Genomic DNA, 18,252 nt, shown 5'->3' with positions numbered 1-18,252 from the left:
AATTCATAACATTTTATTTATCAGTCACTTTAATTTTGTAATTACATAAATGAATTTTCATTTATACATTGATTTAAATTGAGACAAATAATATGCATTTCAGGATGCAGCGGCGGTATCCCATACACCTCCCCCAGTTACCATAGCTGCAACTTTGATGCCTGAGGTATAAATTTTGTAACATGTTAAAATAGAATAGTAAACTTTGAATTCAAAAAAATACAAGATATAATAACTATCTTTAATGCTTGGTCCAATTTCTGGTTTGTAGGTGTTGACAGGGGACGAAATGTCCTAGATTGATGACATCACATTGTCGACAATCGATTTTGGCCTATAAGGCTATACGGTATCATATTTTGTACAACTCTTTTTATGTATTGTTTTGATGGAATATGCAAGTCATTTCATTTTAGATTTTTATAATTATGTTTAATTTATTATCTGTACTAATATCTCATGTTAATTTTCTATTTTTAGGGCACCCCCTCTGCGTCTAGGGCTCGTCCAAAGAAAAAGAATATCTCAAAGATGCCAAAACATGTGAAGAAGTTAATTGAACACATTTTTAGCTGTACAATTGTTTGAAAATGTTGAAATCAAGTATTAGTTGGGGTTTGTAGATTGATTAGTGTTTTTTTGTCTATTTTACATGTACAATGGCCATTGAGCTTTGTGGATATGTTGAATGCACCTGATTTGTCCATGAATCAAGAGAGGGTGGAGGTATGTATCTCTACTTTATTTTCTTGATTTCACGATTATATGCACACATACATGTGAACTTGTGATATATTATAATCTTATATTTTTTTCATACAACAAATATCCATACCTATTTTGTCAATGGCGAACCCTCCTCCTTACACTGGAGAAGCATATCAGGATCTGATACACTTTTGTTTGATATGTAAAATTAATTGTTTTCAACCTTCAATACTTATCATTATATTAATTGTATTTAATCTTTGTACATTTATTGTATAGGTAATAGCGACTGTTTCTACGTCGATGGTGAGCCATACTCAGTCCATTGGAGAAGCATCTGAGGCATAGGTACGTCATTGTTCTCTATATTATAGCTTTTAAGTGTTTTTGATATATTTATGTTAGTACATTGTATTAATTGTACATTTAATCTACAATAGACTCCTTCGTGGTACGGCCATAACATGGATCCATTTAAGTATGTCTTCAAGAAAACTCCTAAGAGTGATAAGGAGAGGAGAGCGAAGACATTATCTCTTGGGTCAACTGATGAGGTAATCTACATTTCAATTGCAAAGGAATTAAAGTTAAATGCATAGTTATGATGTCAATTGTGAACTATTTTCTACAAAAGAATTCTAACTTGGCTTTTGAATTGTGGTTTTGCAGCCATCTACAGAGCCAAGTACTCTACCAAAGAGGCTTGATTTTGATGATCCACCAGAAGTTTAGGATCATATAGTGTTAGTTTTGGTCATAGAATGACCAATACATGTAGATATATTCTACATTTTTATTGTATATTGATTTGGACATGGCATATGCCACATTTTTGTAATACTTGTATTGACTTGGCAAACATGCCATTTTTTATATATATAAATATCAATATTCGATCCAATAAATGTGTAATGAGTTCATTATTTTGTATTCGTTGTATTTTGTGGTTGTCCTTTTATACATTTAAATGAATATTTGTATATGTAATCAACAATATGAATATAAACAACAAAAATATATGACATAAAGCATTGCAATCGTGGAATATGATTTGATAAAATTTCTAAAATGTTGAATTAACTATTAGGGTTCCCACGGATACTGAGAGGGGGGGGTGAATCAGTATCTAACCAGTAATGTAATTTTATTAAAGTTGAATATGCAGAATATAAAGTAACAGTATACCGGTATGCAAGAATTAATGCAAATAACAAAATCAAAAGCATCCACATGAAAAGAACACCATAACACAAGATTTTTATCAAGGAAACCTGGTGTGGGAAAAACCTCAGTGGGATTTATGACCCACAATATTCACTTACTGGCCAATAGGAGAATATTACTTACAATAGGGGCCTGCACATGCAGGAAGGCCAACTGCCTAGAGCTCACTGCTCAACAAGAAGTCACACTGACTTACAAGAGGATTTACACAAATCCAATATTCTATACTACTTTACAATAGCATCTTAATGCCAAATTCAGTACTGGTTCCTGCTCTGTTCTTTACATATACCCTTGACCTACAATTCACACATTAGGTCTGCCTTATAATTTATTTATTACATTCTCTCCATATCTTACAAATGCCTACAATGATCTCTTTTATATACAATAGTCATTTTACAATTTGCCAAGTCAGCTTACAATGATAAACAAAATATTACATATCAAAAATCCTATCCGCCTCTGTGTTGGTATACATATTTCCTTCTATGCTGGTGCCGGTGTAGATTGATTTGTTGATGCCAGTGCACTATTCTATTTGAGTAATGCTTTGCCGGTATAATGTCTTTGCTAGTGCCATAGGATTGCAAGGTTGCCTGTGTAATTCTTTGCTGGTATAATGTATTTGCCGGTGCCATAGGATTGCAAGGTTGCCTGTGTAATGCTTTGCCGGTATAATGTCTTTGCTAGTGCCATAGGATTGCAAGGTTGCCATCAATGACAAAACCTTCAATCACACACAATGTCTCATTGGAGTGTCCATATGCCAACAATCTCCCCCTTTGGCATTGATGGCAACACTCATGAGAAATTTCAAAAAGATATCCAAAAATGTTACCAAAAATGTTACCAAAATTGTGAGAGCTCCCCCTGAGCATGTGATCCCGGTGTTTTGAATTTTCTCATCTACTACTCCCCCTTTGGCATCAATGACAAAGGCTAGTAGATTTGTAGTTGTACCAACACATAACCTCAACCTTGTAGTTGGGTAGTTATTATCTGAAGAATATCTCCCAAAATATAGCTTATACCATCCATAAACTTCTTGCTCTCCTTTATTGCTATCTCAGTTCTATGTATTGTACCGGTGAGATGCTGCAAGTGCTCTGCCAGTGTTTTGCTACCCTATTTTAGTTCCTCTGAGATTTCCTTATGCAGAGATGCTAAATAGTCCAATCTTGGACTTAGTTTAGATCTCAAAAATTTTGCCTTGTTTATTATTTTCTCTTTTTCTTTTTCTAATTTGAGCAATTCTTCCTCAAAATTTGTTATCTTTTCCTCAAAAATTGATAATGTATCAGGTGAGTTAACAAAATTATTGTAGCGTCCCAAAATTGTGACACTTGCAATTTCGACTGCATTTGGGTCTTCACGATGGCGGCGCAACACGGAACCTGAATGGAGACCCCAAAACTTGTTCATGACATCAAAAACTGCATTTTTCAGCACCCTGGCTTGATCCTCCTTGCACCCTGCTGTCTCTTATGGGGCTTCGGGTCTTTATGTTTGCAAATTGGAAAATATTGTTTCCTGGTTGGCCTAAGGTCGGGAAAATCAGTCTATCAGACCTAATTGACAAGTATATAAACTACATTTCCTCTCCCATTTGAGGAGGTCGAAAAAAGGACATATGTGTGCAAAAGGCGAAAGCGATATTCAAACATTCAAGCATTCAAGCATTCAAGTATTCCTTCAAGCAATTGAGCATTCTAAGTCTCCATTCAAGGCTAAGTGTTGCATTCAAGACAAGGATTCAACCATTGAAGAGGAGATCACATAAAACATACAACATACTACATACATTATACCTTCGCATGTAAGAATACAAACATTCTTACAACAAGGTATCAGTACTTGTTTACATTACAAACATTTACATTTACAGCATTCTCATTTCTTGGTTAATTCCAAAACTGGGGTTTGACCTAAAGGCAAACCCCTCATCCCTAACCCCACAATCGTCCTCTCTTTTCTGTGTGTAGGTTGCAGGTACGCGGCTGTAATTGAAGATCTGGAATCCTTGTGCAGAGACGAACAGATCCACCTTCATTTCGCAGATTTTTCGGAGGACCGTGTGCACGCCGGGTGCCATCGTCCTGTCAACTTTCACTCAAATTTGCAGAACAACACCGTCTCGACATTTTATTGTTAATTCCAGGTCCGCAGCTTCATCCCATATCCCTATCTCTGTTTATAAGCGAATCTTTCCTACTTTATATGCATTCTTAGTTCAATCTTTCTATCTAAATTCTTTGCAAAAGAGGGTATCCTTGATGTCTTAACCCTTGAAAGTCATATAGAATCCAATCTTGCATTGTGGGGGATTGGATCTTGTGGGTTTCAACCCCTCTTTTGAATGTAAAGTCTCCCCCAAGTGAAAACCATCAACCCTAGTGACTCTCCCTTCTCTCTCCTTGGAGTTGGGGAGGGGAGGACAACTAGGGTTCGATTTTTCTACTTTACATTTTGGTGAACCCGACGTGAACATCCTCATTCTAATTATTCATGGTTAGATCTGAAAATTTTGCTTCCCTAATTACATTTCCATGTTTGATCTTTTGCAAATTTTAGAGGCTAATTGCATAAAAACCCTAAAATTTTCTTTTTAAGTAATTAAACTTGTGAAATGTTTAATTGTTAATGCTTGTTTCAGATCTACCCTTCTATTGCAAATTGTCAATTCATATTTGTGCTTTAATTTTGGAAATTAAGTGATTAAATGTCAAAACCCTAATTTTTAAGACCTTGATTCAACCTTTGACTAATAATTTCACTGATCAAAACACTTCCAAATCGGCTGTAACTTTGGATTCCGCAATAAAATCACAATATCTTTCATCCCTAAAAATTTGGAAAAAAGTTGCAAGGACAGTGTGCACCCCAAGCGCCATCATCCACGACATTTTTTCTGAAATTTTGGGAGCTAGATCTTACTGTATTTTTCTGCTAAAATCCAGAATTTTGGCTGATTTTATCAATTTAACACCTTCAAAATTAAAGTCAAAGTTGGTCTAGTGATTGCTTGGATTGAGGCTTCTAATCATTCAAAAATTGTTGAAATTGAAATTTGTATCAAAATTGTGTTTCTTATAGTCCTAAATCTGAAAAGTGTGTTAGCATTCATTCAAAATTTCAGTGTTTTATTCAAATTTTTGCAGTTTGTGACTTTTGAAATTAAGTGTTTAATTGCAACAACTCTGATTTCCACTTTCAAATTTGAATTTTGCATAAAATTGAGTCAATTTTTAAATTTCAAAGCCTGCATTGCTTTCAGCATTCCCTCTAAAATCATAAAATTCAAAATTTCAGTTTCCCTCTCTTTTCCAAAATTCAAATTTTACATTTTTCAACAATCCTGGTAGGGTTCAATTTTGAGATTGCAACTTTAATTTGGCCTATCTACAGATCGTAAAATCACTCAATTTTTTTAGATTAGCTTTAAAATCATCATAACTTTCATCCCTGAAAATTTCAAAAAAAGTTGCGAGGACCGTGTGCACTCCGTTCACCACGGTCCCAGACATTTTTTCCAAAATTTTGGGAGATTGTCCTGATTGCATTTAACAGCTTAAATCTAGGAGATTGGCTGATTTTATTGAAATTTGCTACTTCTAAAATTCAAAATCTTTTCTCTTTCTTTAGTGCATGAGTTTTACAACAATAAGCCCTACTTACACTATTCCCGTTAGACGAAGCCTTAGAATTAAGTCTTTCCAAGGTGTAATTACCAAGGAGATGGAACCTAATTTGAATGGCCTTTTTAAAGAGGACATGGGTAATTCCTCTAATCCTCTTAATGATGAAGAAGCTCTCCATGAGGTTTCTATAGAACAACTTTCAAAATTGGATAACCAATTTGATGATTTTCGACAATGGATGTCTCAAGAATACCCTGATAGTCAAGCTCTTTCATTAATTGAGGGTCTAAAACGTATGGTTCAAAGTGATAAGAATGGAATTGATATTTTGCATGGTATTGTACACATTGTGGATTTGAATGTGATGCCGATGAAAAGTTGTGCTGAAACCTTAGGTTATATACAACCTCCTACTCAAGTTAATCATTCTATTCCTTTGACGACTCCTATTGCTAGTATACCTACTTTTACATCAAACATAATGACTACTTCAATACAAGACATTCCACCTATGATCACTAGTCATGGGGGCAATCCTTCTTCTTCAATCAACCCTCTTCCTTCATTCAATCCGACTTCTTCATTCATTCCTTCAATGAGTGTTCCTATTAGATCACCACAAATGAATATGATGCAAGGGGGCAATTCATTTAACCATTCCATTCCTCCTTGTAGTGTTCCTCCTTTCCAATCATCTCCTATGACTAAATATCATAGTGTCCCACCACCTTAATCTCAATCAATACCTTCTTTCAATAACATAATACCTCCATCACAATCTAACACGTCTAATATGAACACTTTGACTGAAGCGACCATCAACAATCTTGCACAAACTGTCTCTTCTTTACAACAACAAATTGCCTCTATGAATCAATCTAAGTTTAGTGTGCCCACATTTGATGTTGCGAGCCCACTTTCTCTTGACATTGTTCGATCTATTCCCACTAAACATGTTGAAATTCCACATTTGGAGCTTTATAATGGTAAGGGTGATCCTCTAACACATGTTAAGACCTTTCAAACAATATGTACTGATTTTGCTTATGACCAAAGGTTGCTTGCAAAACTGTTTACTAGAACATTAAGAGATAAATCCCTACAATGGTATTGCTCGTTGCCTTCCTATTCTATTACTTCTTTCGAACAACTTGCAAATGCTTTTATTCAATAATTTCAAAACAATATAAGTCCTAAAGTTACTTTGATTGATTTAATGCATTGTAAACAAGGTGTTAAAGAAAAAGTGACTGATTTCATTGGTAGATATAAGCATTTGTATGCTCAAATTTCTTTTCCAGTGCCTGACAATGATATTCAAAGAATCTTTATTTCTAATTTACAAAAAGATATTAGAGAAAAACTCCTATTTTCTGAGTTTACTTCTTTCCAACAGTTGTGCAAAACTCTTCACAATTATCAATTGACTGTGAGTCAAATGGAACAAGCAAATCCTATGGCTCTGAGTGATAAGGGTGATAGTAGTCAACAACCATTTGGGAAGTTTAAACCGAACAGAGAGTCCATTAAATTCAATGAAAACATCATCAACAACAATGTGAATGTAGCATCAGGTGTGCCTCCTATTTCTAAGTTTTTCAAGAAAGAAAGAAAGTTTACTCCTTTGAATGAATCATTGCATAGTATTATGAATAAGTTATTGGAACAAAATGTGCTTACTCTTCCTCCTATAAGGCAAATAGACCCTACAAAGATTAACTCACCCTATTTTGATAACAAATCTTTTTGTCAATTTCATCGTCAACCTGGGCATGATACTGAAAAATGTTTTTCTTTAAAGGGCAAAATTCAAGATTTGATTGATAATAATACTATCTCTGTTTCTGGTGTGAATGATAAAGGCAACACATCTGTAGCTCCTCCTAACCAAAATCTTCAGATTTTTACTGATCCATTACCTTCTCATACCTCTAATGCGATTGATACTACTGATTCCTCTGTCTCACCTGATGATCTTGTGTCTATGACTCCGAATGTGATTAACTTTGTGGAACAACAGAAAATCCCTAAAGAACTTTCCATCACATTTGATTCCAGTGAAACTATCAGGGCACCTGATGGTCCTTTATATATAGTTGCAAAAGTCAAGAATACACCTTGTCGTGGAGTGCTTATTGATCCTTCTTGTATGGTTAATATCATAACTGAAGAATTTCTTTTTACTTTGCAATTGAATCAAGTGATCTATGATGAAACAAATGTGGTTGTGAAACTATTTGATGCATTTTCTTCTCCTGCAATTGGTTCTATTACATTACCTATTGAGGTCCATAACAAATCCCTTGATGTGGATTTTGCTATTATTCCATCATCCAAACAATTTCATGTGAAGCTAGGCTATCCTTGGCTATCTTCCATGAAAGCTATTGCTTCTCCTATTCACAAGTGTTTGAAATTTCCCCATAATGGTGAAGTTGTTACTGTTAAATTCTGTGAGAAGCAAGAATTGAGCCAGGATCTGATGTCGGTCATAGATCACATGCAACTCCAAGCAACGGATGATCGAAGATCAAAATAGCTGAATGAAGATAAATCTGATATGAGAGAAAAATAGAGATAAAGAAGAGAATTTAGAGAAGACTCTCACCGAGCTATCACTTCCCTTATGAAGGTGAGAGTATATTGCTTATTATATAGAAAAATAATAGCATATACAACCAAGAGGTGCATTAACTCCCACCTCCATAAAAAGTGGGAGGTTTTACCTACTACCCCATAAAAGGTGGGAGGTTTTTACCTACTTGGTAAATGCCAAAACATGTGGCATAACCTCCTTACATGAAAACAAAAAAGGAGTTATAAGAGGTGGCACATAAAGCCAAAAGAGGGTGAGAAACCCAACTACCCCATAACCCACTTAGGAAATGACAAAATAGTGGTTATGAGAGGTGGCACAACAAGCCAAAAGAGGGTGTGTAACTCAACTACCCATGTGAGGTGGAGAGTTACACATGTAGCTAATGTATTCCGCCACATGTCCTCATATTAACCACACCTAATAACCTAAGCAAGCTTAATAATATATGTGTAGGAAAAATAAATACCCCCTAACATAAGGAAAATAAAAAAACCTACACTAACACCCCCCCTTAAGCGTAGCTTAGGTGGGTGAAAAGATGGGTCCCAGCAAATGAGGCCATTTTAGGTACCCATGTACATAAATATCTCCCCCAAAAGAAGAAGCCCCCCATAAGAGGAATAGACCCCCCCTAAATAGAGAGAGAAAGAATGAAGGACTAAGAAGCCCCTCCTGAAGTAGACACCTTTTGCATCCCAAGCAAAGATCGCAAATGAAGGAACTTGCTTTCAGTGAAAGGTTTGGTGAAGATGTCCGCAGTTTGCTCCGATGTAGAACAATACTTAAGATCAATGATGCCTTCCTGAATGAGCTCCTGAATATAGTGCATATGTATCTCAATGTGTTTCGTCCTCTGATGATGAACTGGATTTTTTGAGATCTGAATAGCACTTTGATTATCACAAAAGATGATGGTAGGCTTTCTGACTGGAATACCAAACTCAGTAAGAATATTTTGAAGCCAAATAGCCTCAGTGGTGGCATTGACTTCCCCTCGATACTCGGCCTCTGTCGATGAAAGAGAAATTGCAGACTGCTTCTTGCTCGACCAACAAACTGGACCAGAACCAAGTGAGAAGCAATACCCAGAAGTAGACTTGCGATCCTGAGAATCACCTGCCCAATCTGAATCCGTATATCCTACCAAGTCAATATCCACACCTGCTACATACTAAATTCCATAATTGTGAGTACCCTGAATGTAGTGGAGGATCCGCTTAGCTGCTTTCCAATGCAACTCATGTGGCTCCTGCATGAATCTAGAGACCATGCCCACAGCATAAGAAATGTCGGGTCTCGTATGAGTCAAATAAATGAGGCTTCCAACAAGCTGTCGATATAAAGTGCCATCAACCAAGGGTGAAGAGCACTTAGCCTCAAGTTTGACCCCTGACAAAAATGGAGTAGGTGCAGGCTTACAATCAGCCATGTGAAATCTGGAGAGCATATCAAGTGCATACTTGGGTTGTCCAAGGAAGATTCTTGAAGATGATTGAGTGATCTCAATTCCCAAGAAGTAATGCAGAAGACCCAAGTCTGACATCAAAAATCTATCATGTAGAGCAATTTTCACTGCTTTGATGGTGGATGAGTGACTCCCTGTGAGTAACAAGTCATCAACATAGAGAACCAGAAATGTGAGAGTTTCATCCTGTTGCAGAATGTATACGTTCGGATCAGAATGGCACCGAGTGAAACCGACTGTCAGAAGAAATGAGTCCATCTTGGCATACCAAGCTCGAGGAGCCTGTTTGAGGCCATAGAGAGACTTTCGAAGTCGACACACAAGTGAAGGATCTTGAACAAACCCCTGTGGTTGCTCCATGTAGATTTCCTCCTGAAGGTCACCATGAAGAAATGCACTCTTCACATCCATCTGATGAACTTCCCAACGATGGGCTGCAGCTATAGCAAGGACAAGTCGGATGGAATTCATCTTAGCAACTGGAGCAAAAGTCTCAGAGTAATCAACCCCTGGAACTTGGGAAAAACCTTTTGCTACCAAGCGAGCCTTATACTTATCAACCGACCTATCCGCTGCAAATTTTGTTCGATAGATCCACTTGCATCGAACAAGTTTCCTTCCCTTAGGAAGAGGAACTAAATCCCATGTGTGATTCCTTTCCAAGGAATTGAACTCTTCTTGCATTGCAGCATCCCACTCAGGAACACCTGAAGCTTCTCGAAAGGACTGTGGATCAGAAGCTAAAGCAATGAAGAGATGTGGAGCTTGCTGAAATTGTGACCTTGTTCTTCTAGTATCTAATGGATCACCAAGCCAATCTCCTGCTGACTCAAAAGTTTGTCGAGCCCAAAGAGGCACTGAGGTTGGAGAGTCTGGGGGAGAATCATCAACCTCTGAATGATGACTATGAGAGGAATGTGAATCCTCATCATCACTGTCACCATCTGAAGTAGAGGAAGAAGACTCCTCATCAAGATTAGAAGGATTAAGATCCTCTGAAGAACTGTCATCATAATGCAATTTCTCCAATGTGATAGTGGATGGAGAGGTGGTATGAGAAGAACTAGAAGAACTCTCCTCAAAACGAACACTCCTCTCAATGAACAACTCATGAGTAGTGGGATGGAGAAGCCTATACCCTTTGACATCATCTGGATATCCAACAAATATGCAAGGCTTACTCTGCGGATCCATAGCCTTACGTTTTTCAGCTGGAATGTGGGCCCATGCAAGAGAACCAAACACTCTAAAGTGTTTAACTGTGGGTTTTCGACCAGTCCAAGCTTGAAAGGGAGTTACCCCCTTCACAGCTTTATGAGGAACTTGATTCTGGATGTAACACGCACAGTTGATGGCCTCTGCCCAATACTGAGGTGCCAAAGACTTGGAGTGAATCATACAATTAGCCATCTCCTTCAAGGACCTATTCTTTCATTCTGCTACACCATTTTGTTGAGGACTATATGGAACTGTGTGCTACACGTTGATACCTTCTGAAGCACAAAACTGTTCAAACTGATTATTAACATATTCACCCCCATTATCTGTACGCAGAATCTTGATGAACTTCCCAGATTGTTTCTCTACAAAAGCTTTGAAATCTAGAAAATTTTCAAAGACTTCAGACTTTTGTTTGAGAAAGTAAACCCATGTATATTTGGAAAAGTCATCAATAAATGTCAAGACATATCTAGCCTTGCTGAAAGATGGTTGTGGAAATGGTCCTGCCAAGTCACTATGTACCAACTCCAATAGTTGTGTAGCTCTCCAAGCTTTACCTTTATCATACTTCTCCTCTGGATGCTTACCAAGAATGCACCCTTGGCACACTCCATCAGAAAATCGAATAGAAGGCAACCCTAAAACCATTTCTTGTTGACTGAGTTGTTGCAAGTAACGGTAGTTCAAGTGGCCAAACCGTTGATGCCACAAACAACTCACCTCATCTGCATGAGTGAGTAAAATTGTTGAAGGAGAGTCAGGAACAAAGTGAGAAAACTGATATAATCTAGAATGATGATCTGCTTTTCCCACAGCAACAGTAGACCCATTATGCATTTCGCTGATTACCACTGCATCTGATGTGAACTCAACTCGCTTGCCAGAACCAGTGTGAGTGATCTGATAAATAGATAGGAGATTAGTTGATAAAGATGGAACACAAAGGACATCTTCAAATGTTCCTTCACCCACATCAACAGACCCTCTCCCATGCACTTCAACAGGAGTGTCATCACCCATTAGGATGGAAGGCATAGAACATGGCTCTAAAGATATGAAATCATCTTTTGAAGAAGCCATGTGGTGTGAAGCACCTGAGTCAATTATCCAAGAATTTGGTTGTGAAACAATAGCAACTAGGGCCTTACCCTTTCCTTTCCCCTTACTCTTATCTATGTCCTTAGAAGATCCTTCTGATGAACTCTGTTTGACTAAATCAGGAACCTTGATATTATTCTTTTCAAGAAGATTTGAAAGGTGATCAATTTGTTTCCTTAAACACTTATGTTCATCATGACTAGGCCTCTTACAATAAGAACATTTGACCTTCTCCTTCTTAGGTTGTTCACCTTTTGATGAAGAGGTCTCATTGTCTGCTTTTGAAGTAGCAGATTTCTGATCTTTCTTCTTCTCTCCTTGGTTCTTTTGTTTCTTATCTTGCTTACTAGACCCTTTCTGTTCTTTTGTGCCTTGATTTACAACTAAGGCATGTGACTTAGAGGGCTTTATTGTACCCATTTGAACCAATTTGTCTTGCTCCCTAGTGAGTTCTGCAGCAAAATCATCTAAAGAAGGCATTTTGAATGTGGTACCTAGGGCACATTTGGTAGCATAGAATGTAGAAACAAACACTGAATAATTAGGACCAAGCTTAGAAAGAATACTCAAGATCAGTTGCTTATCATCTTTCTTAGTTCCACACTGTTCCAACTGCAACCTTATAGACTTAAGTTTAGTGAAGAAGTCTTGTATAGTATCAAAATTGGTTGGATTCAACCCTATGAGTTCATTCTCCAATTGATGACCTCTTAGTTCATCCTGCTTACCAAAGAGGTTTCCCAAAGTAGTCCATACTGCATTTGGTGTAGTAGCAGATTCAATGTGAAAAAGAAGGTCAGGAGAGACTGACATGCACAATGTACCAAAAGCTTCATCACATTTATTAAACCATTTAATCTTTTCTATAGCATCTTGAGGTTCAGTTTCAAGTCCCACAGTAACATGATGATATCCATGTCTTTTCAGATATATTATCATCTTAGATTTCCATTCAAAGTAATTATATGGTGTTAAAAGTGGAACTGTAGATGCATCCATGATAGCAGAAAAGAAGATTGCAAAGAGTCAAGAAGAGTGCAAGAAAGAAGACACAAGAGACACCCCCCCTTTTCACTAGTCTTTGAAATCACCCCCCGCAAATATTACAAGGTTGGCACTTTATAATTAGTGCATTTACAAGGCTTTTATCAGATTTCAATGCTTTCTAAGGCTTTAATGGCCAAAATAGAAAGTTTAAATACATATAAATTTAACACAAAATCTGAAAAAATTAGCCTTATTGCTGCTCAATGTATCTTAATACCTTTCCAACAACTATTCATTTTTGTAAAATAGAGTTGTGAGAAGAAAGATATGATCTCTAGAAGGGAAAAAAACATGCAACTAATTCAACCTGCAATATCTAAAAAAGAAGGGTAGAATATTTCAATAAGACCTGCAATTATGAAGAGTGCTCATTTCCAGCTTTCCGTCAAGTACTCTGATTTTTTTTACTGTGTTCTCCAAACTCTGAATTTGGTGAAATAAAAGTCACTTATGATTTTCACAAGCCTTCTGGACACTCTGGAAATGCTAAAGAAGCCTCCAATATTACCAAAAATACTGCAATCACCCAGATCTGAAAGAACACATATATAAAACCAGATTTAACTAGAAGCTTATTTTCCTTTAAACTGTTCTGATTCTCCAGATCACACGAAAATGCAGGAGAAGAGCATACTTGGTTTTTAAGAAAAATATTATCTATCTAACAATCTCAAATCTCTCAAATAAATCAAAAAAGCAATGAGCTATACCAGACAACACGGCTCTGATACCATGTTAAATTCTGTGAGAAGCAAGAATTGAGCCAGGATCTGATGTCGGTCATAGATCACATGCAACTCCAAGCAACGGATGATCGAAGATCAAAATAGCTGAATGAAGATAAATCTGATATGAGAGAAAAATAGAGATAAAGAAGAGAATTTAGAGAAGACTCTCACCGAGCTATCACTTCCCTTATGAAGGTGAGAGTATATTGCTTATTATATAGAAAAATAATAGCATATACAACCAAGAGGTGCATTAACTCCCACCTCCATAAAAAGTGGGAGGTTTTACCTACTACCCCATAAAAGGTGGGAGGTTTTTACCTACTTGGTAAATGCCAAAACATGTGGCATAACCTCCTTACATGAAAACAAAAAAGGAGTTATAAGAGGTGGCACATAAAGCCAAAAGAGGGTGAGAAACCCAACTACCCCATAACCCACTTAGGAAATGACAAAATAGTGGTTATGAGAGGTGGCACAACAAGCCAAAAGAGGGTGTGTAACTCAACTACCCATGTGAGGTGGAGAGTTACACATGTAGCTAATGTATTCCGCCACATGTCCTCATATTAACCACACCTAATAACCTAAGCAAGCTTAATAATATATGTGTAGGAAAAATAAATACCCCCTAACATAAGGAAAATAAAAAAACCTACACTAACAGTTACTGTCAATCATAGTCTCTTTAAACCAGCTGAAAGAACTTCTAGCATTCCTATTGATTACTTTTGGCCTAAACAATTCCAATCTCTTCCTCCGCGAAGTGATCATCTTTTTAAATCTTATCAAAAGTGGAAAAAAGATATGATCCTATCTCTAAGTGAACCTAAAACACCCAAACTTGACATTCCTATCGTTCTTGAGAAGGAAGTTCTTCCTTTGAAAGATAAAACTAATGTCTTTCCTCAAGAAGATTCCCAACCCATTCCTATGAATGTGACTATGCCTATATCTAATAAACTTCCTAAAAGTAGACCTATACCCCCTCGTCATGATGAACTTGGTCTCCTTCCTAAACTGAATATTCCTCCCTTATATGGAGCAGTTCCTCCTCCTTCCTCTTATCGAGAGGAGAGACCTTCCTCTTCTCCTATTATTCAACCTAAGAGACCACAACCTAAACACCCAAGTGATAAGGATGAGAACATTCCTCCTCCTCAATCTTTGCAACTTCCTACTAAGACTAGATGGAATCATTCTGCACATGAACGCCGACGAAAGCGTCATCTTAGAGCTTGGGCAGCTGCTTCTCAAACTTTGCAATCCCCAAAAACAACTTCAACTAATATTATTCCATTTTCTCCTCAGCCGACGATTGAGCCGAAATCTCCTAAACATAAGATGCATGATGGTCTTGATCCTATGCGAGTTAAAGATCCTATTTTTATAAATCATGATGATGATATAGATGAAAATGTTATGCATGATGAAAATGTTACTCCTCTTCATTCTGATAGTGAATATGAATATGTTGATGTTGATAACCATCTATCTAACAAATTTTCTAAAGCGCTTATCCTAGCTCCTAGACAAGAACATCGTGGCTTGGGGTATGAACATAGCCCTTGTTTGGATCTTGTGATAGCTCCATCTGCTGTGCTAGATGTTCCTCCTCTAGCGTGTTTCCTACCTTCCTGAAATATTGATCAGCAAGATCGGGGGGTAGATGACGTGCTAGACTAGTTCATTAGCATAGCAGACTCTCTCCTTGTCTCTTTTGTTACTTCTTCTATGTGTTATTCCCATTCTTCTATTTGTTGTCCTTAGTGTTGTCTACTTGAGGATGATGCAAAACATTGAGATCTCTTTTGGTCTCTCTCATGTTGACTCAAAAGACACATGTGTTCCCTTCTTCTAGGTGACCTTTCTTTATTGGGGAATGAAGAACAATTATGCATACATACATATGATATACATGAATTATCATACAGCATACTGACCCCGAGGAAAGTGAAGTCACCTCGTGCTTTGTGTTTTGTGTCTATTATCCTTGGGCTTATCTCACACTTGGGGGCTAAATCCTTGTGATAACATGCTCCTTTCCCTTCTCATTTCTTATATGTATCACTACCTTAAAGAAATCACCCCCGATGAGGCGTGTGCGATCGCTTTAACGTAGGGGGGCATACATCCCGTCCATATCTTTTCAAGATACTTGAAAATTTCTTGACAAATTTAGCTTTGCCTTGAAAATTTTTGGTATCTTTCTTGCATGACTCATAGTGAGGGAACCTTACTACTGACAGTCATGGTTCTCCCTCATGATCTTCCCTTTTACTTTGTCAATCGAAGTCGTAAGATCCTTAGTCCACTGGGGGCTTAGTGTATCTTGCCTCCTTGACGTGGTGAAAGTTTTTCAATGTTGTTTCCTTGTACTTTACCGAAAGTATGAGCGTACGCTTATACTCCCGCTAAAGTGGGGGCTAAATGTAGCATCCTAAAATTGTGACACTTGCAATTTCGACTGCATTTGGGTCTTCATGATGGCGGCGCAACACGGAACCTAAATGGAGACCCCGAAACTTGTTCATGACATCAAAAACTACATTTTTCAGCACCCTGGCCTGATCCTTCTTGCACCCTGTTGTCCCTGGAGGTGGGACCATGGCGCCCAGTGCCCTGGTCCTTCTGGACTAGGGCGCCCAGCGCCCTGGTCCCCCAGGACCATGGCGCCCATCACCCTGGTCCCTGGCCCTATTTTGGGCCCGGTCTCTTATGGGGCTTTGGGTCTTTATGTTTGCAAATTGGAAAATATTGTTTCCTGGTCGGCCTAAGGTCGGGAAAATCAGTCTATCAGCCCCAATTGACAAATATATAAACTCCATTTCCTCTCCCATTTGAGGAGGTTGAAAAAGGGACATATGTATGCAAAAGGCGAAAGCGATATTCAAACATTCAAGCATTCAAGCATTCAAGTATTCCTTCAAGCAATTGAGCATTCTAAGTCTCCATTCAAGGCTAAGTGTTGCATTCAAGACAAGGATTCAACCATTGAAGAGGAGATCACATACAACATACAACATACTACATACATTACACCTTCGCATGTAAGAATACAAACATTCTTACAACAAGGTATCAGTACTTGTTTACATTTACAACATTCTCATTTCTTGGTTAATTCCAAAACTGGGGTTTGACCTAAAGGCAAACCCCTCATCCCTAACCCCTCAATCATCCTCTCTTTTTTGTGTGTAGGTTGTAGGTATGTGGATGTAATTGAAGATCTAGAATCCTTGTGTAGAGACGAACAGATCCACCTTCGTTTCGCGGATTTTTTGGAGAACTGTGTGCATGCCGGGCGCCATCATCCCGTGAACTTTCACTCAAATATTTAGAACAACACCATCTCAACATTTTACTATTAATTCCAAGTCTACAACTTCATCCCATATCCCTATCTCTATTTATAAGTGAATCTTTCCTACTTTACATGCATTCTTAGTTAAATCTTTCTATCTACATTCTTTACAAAAGAGGGTATCCTTGATGTCTTAACCCTTGAAAGTCATATAGAATCCAATCTTGCATTGTGTGGGATTGGATCTTGTGGGTTTCAACCCCTCTTTTGAATGTAAAGTCTCCCCCAAGTGAAAACCATCAACCCTAGTGACTCTCCCTTCTCTCTCCTTGGAGTTGGGGAGGGGAGGACAACTAGGGTTCGATTTTTCCGCTTTACAATTATCAACAAGTTTATTGATCTCTTCCTGTACCTTTCTCATCTTTTTATCTACATCCGTGGTCAAAAAGTTTATCTTACAGGTGTCTTTATACAGAGTTTTGTATTCTTTCAATAAATTGCACAATTCCGATAGAAGTGTGTCAAATTCCCTATTACACTTCTTTATTCCTTCCTCAAAGAATTTCTGTTTCTCTTTTTCTACACTTTCCTTTACAGTTTCTACCTTTGTTTGCTCAAAATTTCCAGAAATATATTTACAAAGTGTATCCAACTGACCTAAAGAGTCTTTGTTGGCTATATTACAATTTGGAGCTATTAATTTCAAAACTGGAATTGAATCATCTATTGCTTTATAGGCTTGTGAGCTATAGTCGGTTATTTTCTTGATAGAATCAAGCAATACCTCAGTTACATTTGATGATGACCCAGTAAATTGAGTTACATTTGATGATGACCCAGTAAACTGAGTGTCGGTGGAAGGGACCATGCTAGTATTGACCTCTCGTAGGTCTGTTTGTGTCTCCACAGTTTTTCTTGCATCATTTCTTACCGGTGGCATCTATTCTAGAGCCTTTAGCTCTGTTGGTTGCTCTGATTGTGTTCCAGATTCCTTCTTTTTCTCTGAATCTTCTATCAGTTGCTCTTTATTATCAAATTTATATGTGGTATCTTTGTCTACCACTATGTTGATTTTTTGAGTATCAACATTCACAGTATATAGGACTCCAGGATTAGGATTGTTGTCCTCTGTGTCCATGCTCTCAGCTGCCGATTGATCTTCTATAGTTGTTTTTACCGGTGGAGTATTTAAAGGAGGTGGGGGTAAGTTGTCTCTA

This window comes from Cryptomeria japonica, chromosome 6, assembly GCF_030272615.1.
Source record: "Cryptomeria japonica chromosome 6, Sugi_1.0, whole genome shotgun sequence".
Classification (NCBI taxonomy): Eukaryota; Viridiplantae; Streptophyta; class Pinopsida; order Cupressales; family Cupressaceae; genus Cryptomeria; species Cryptomeria japonica.
This window is presented reverse-complemented; position numbering follows the sequence as displayed.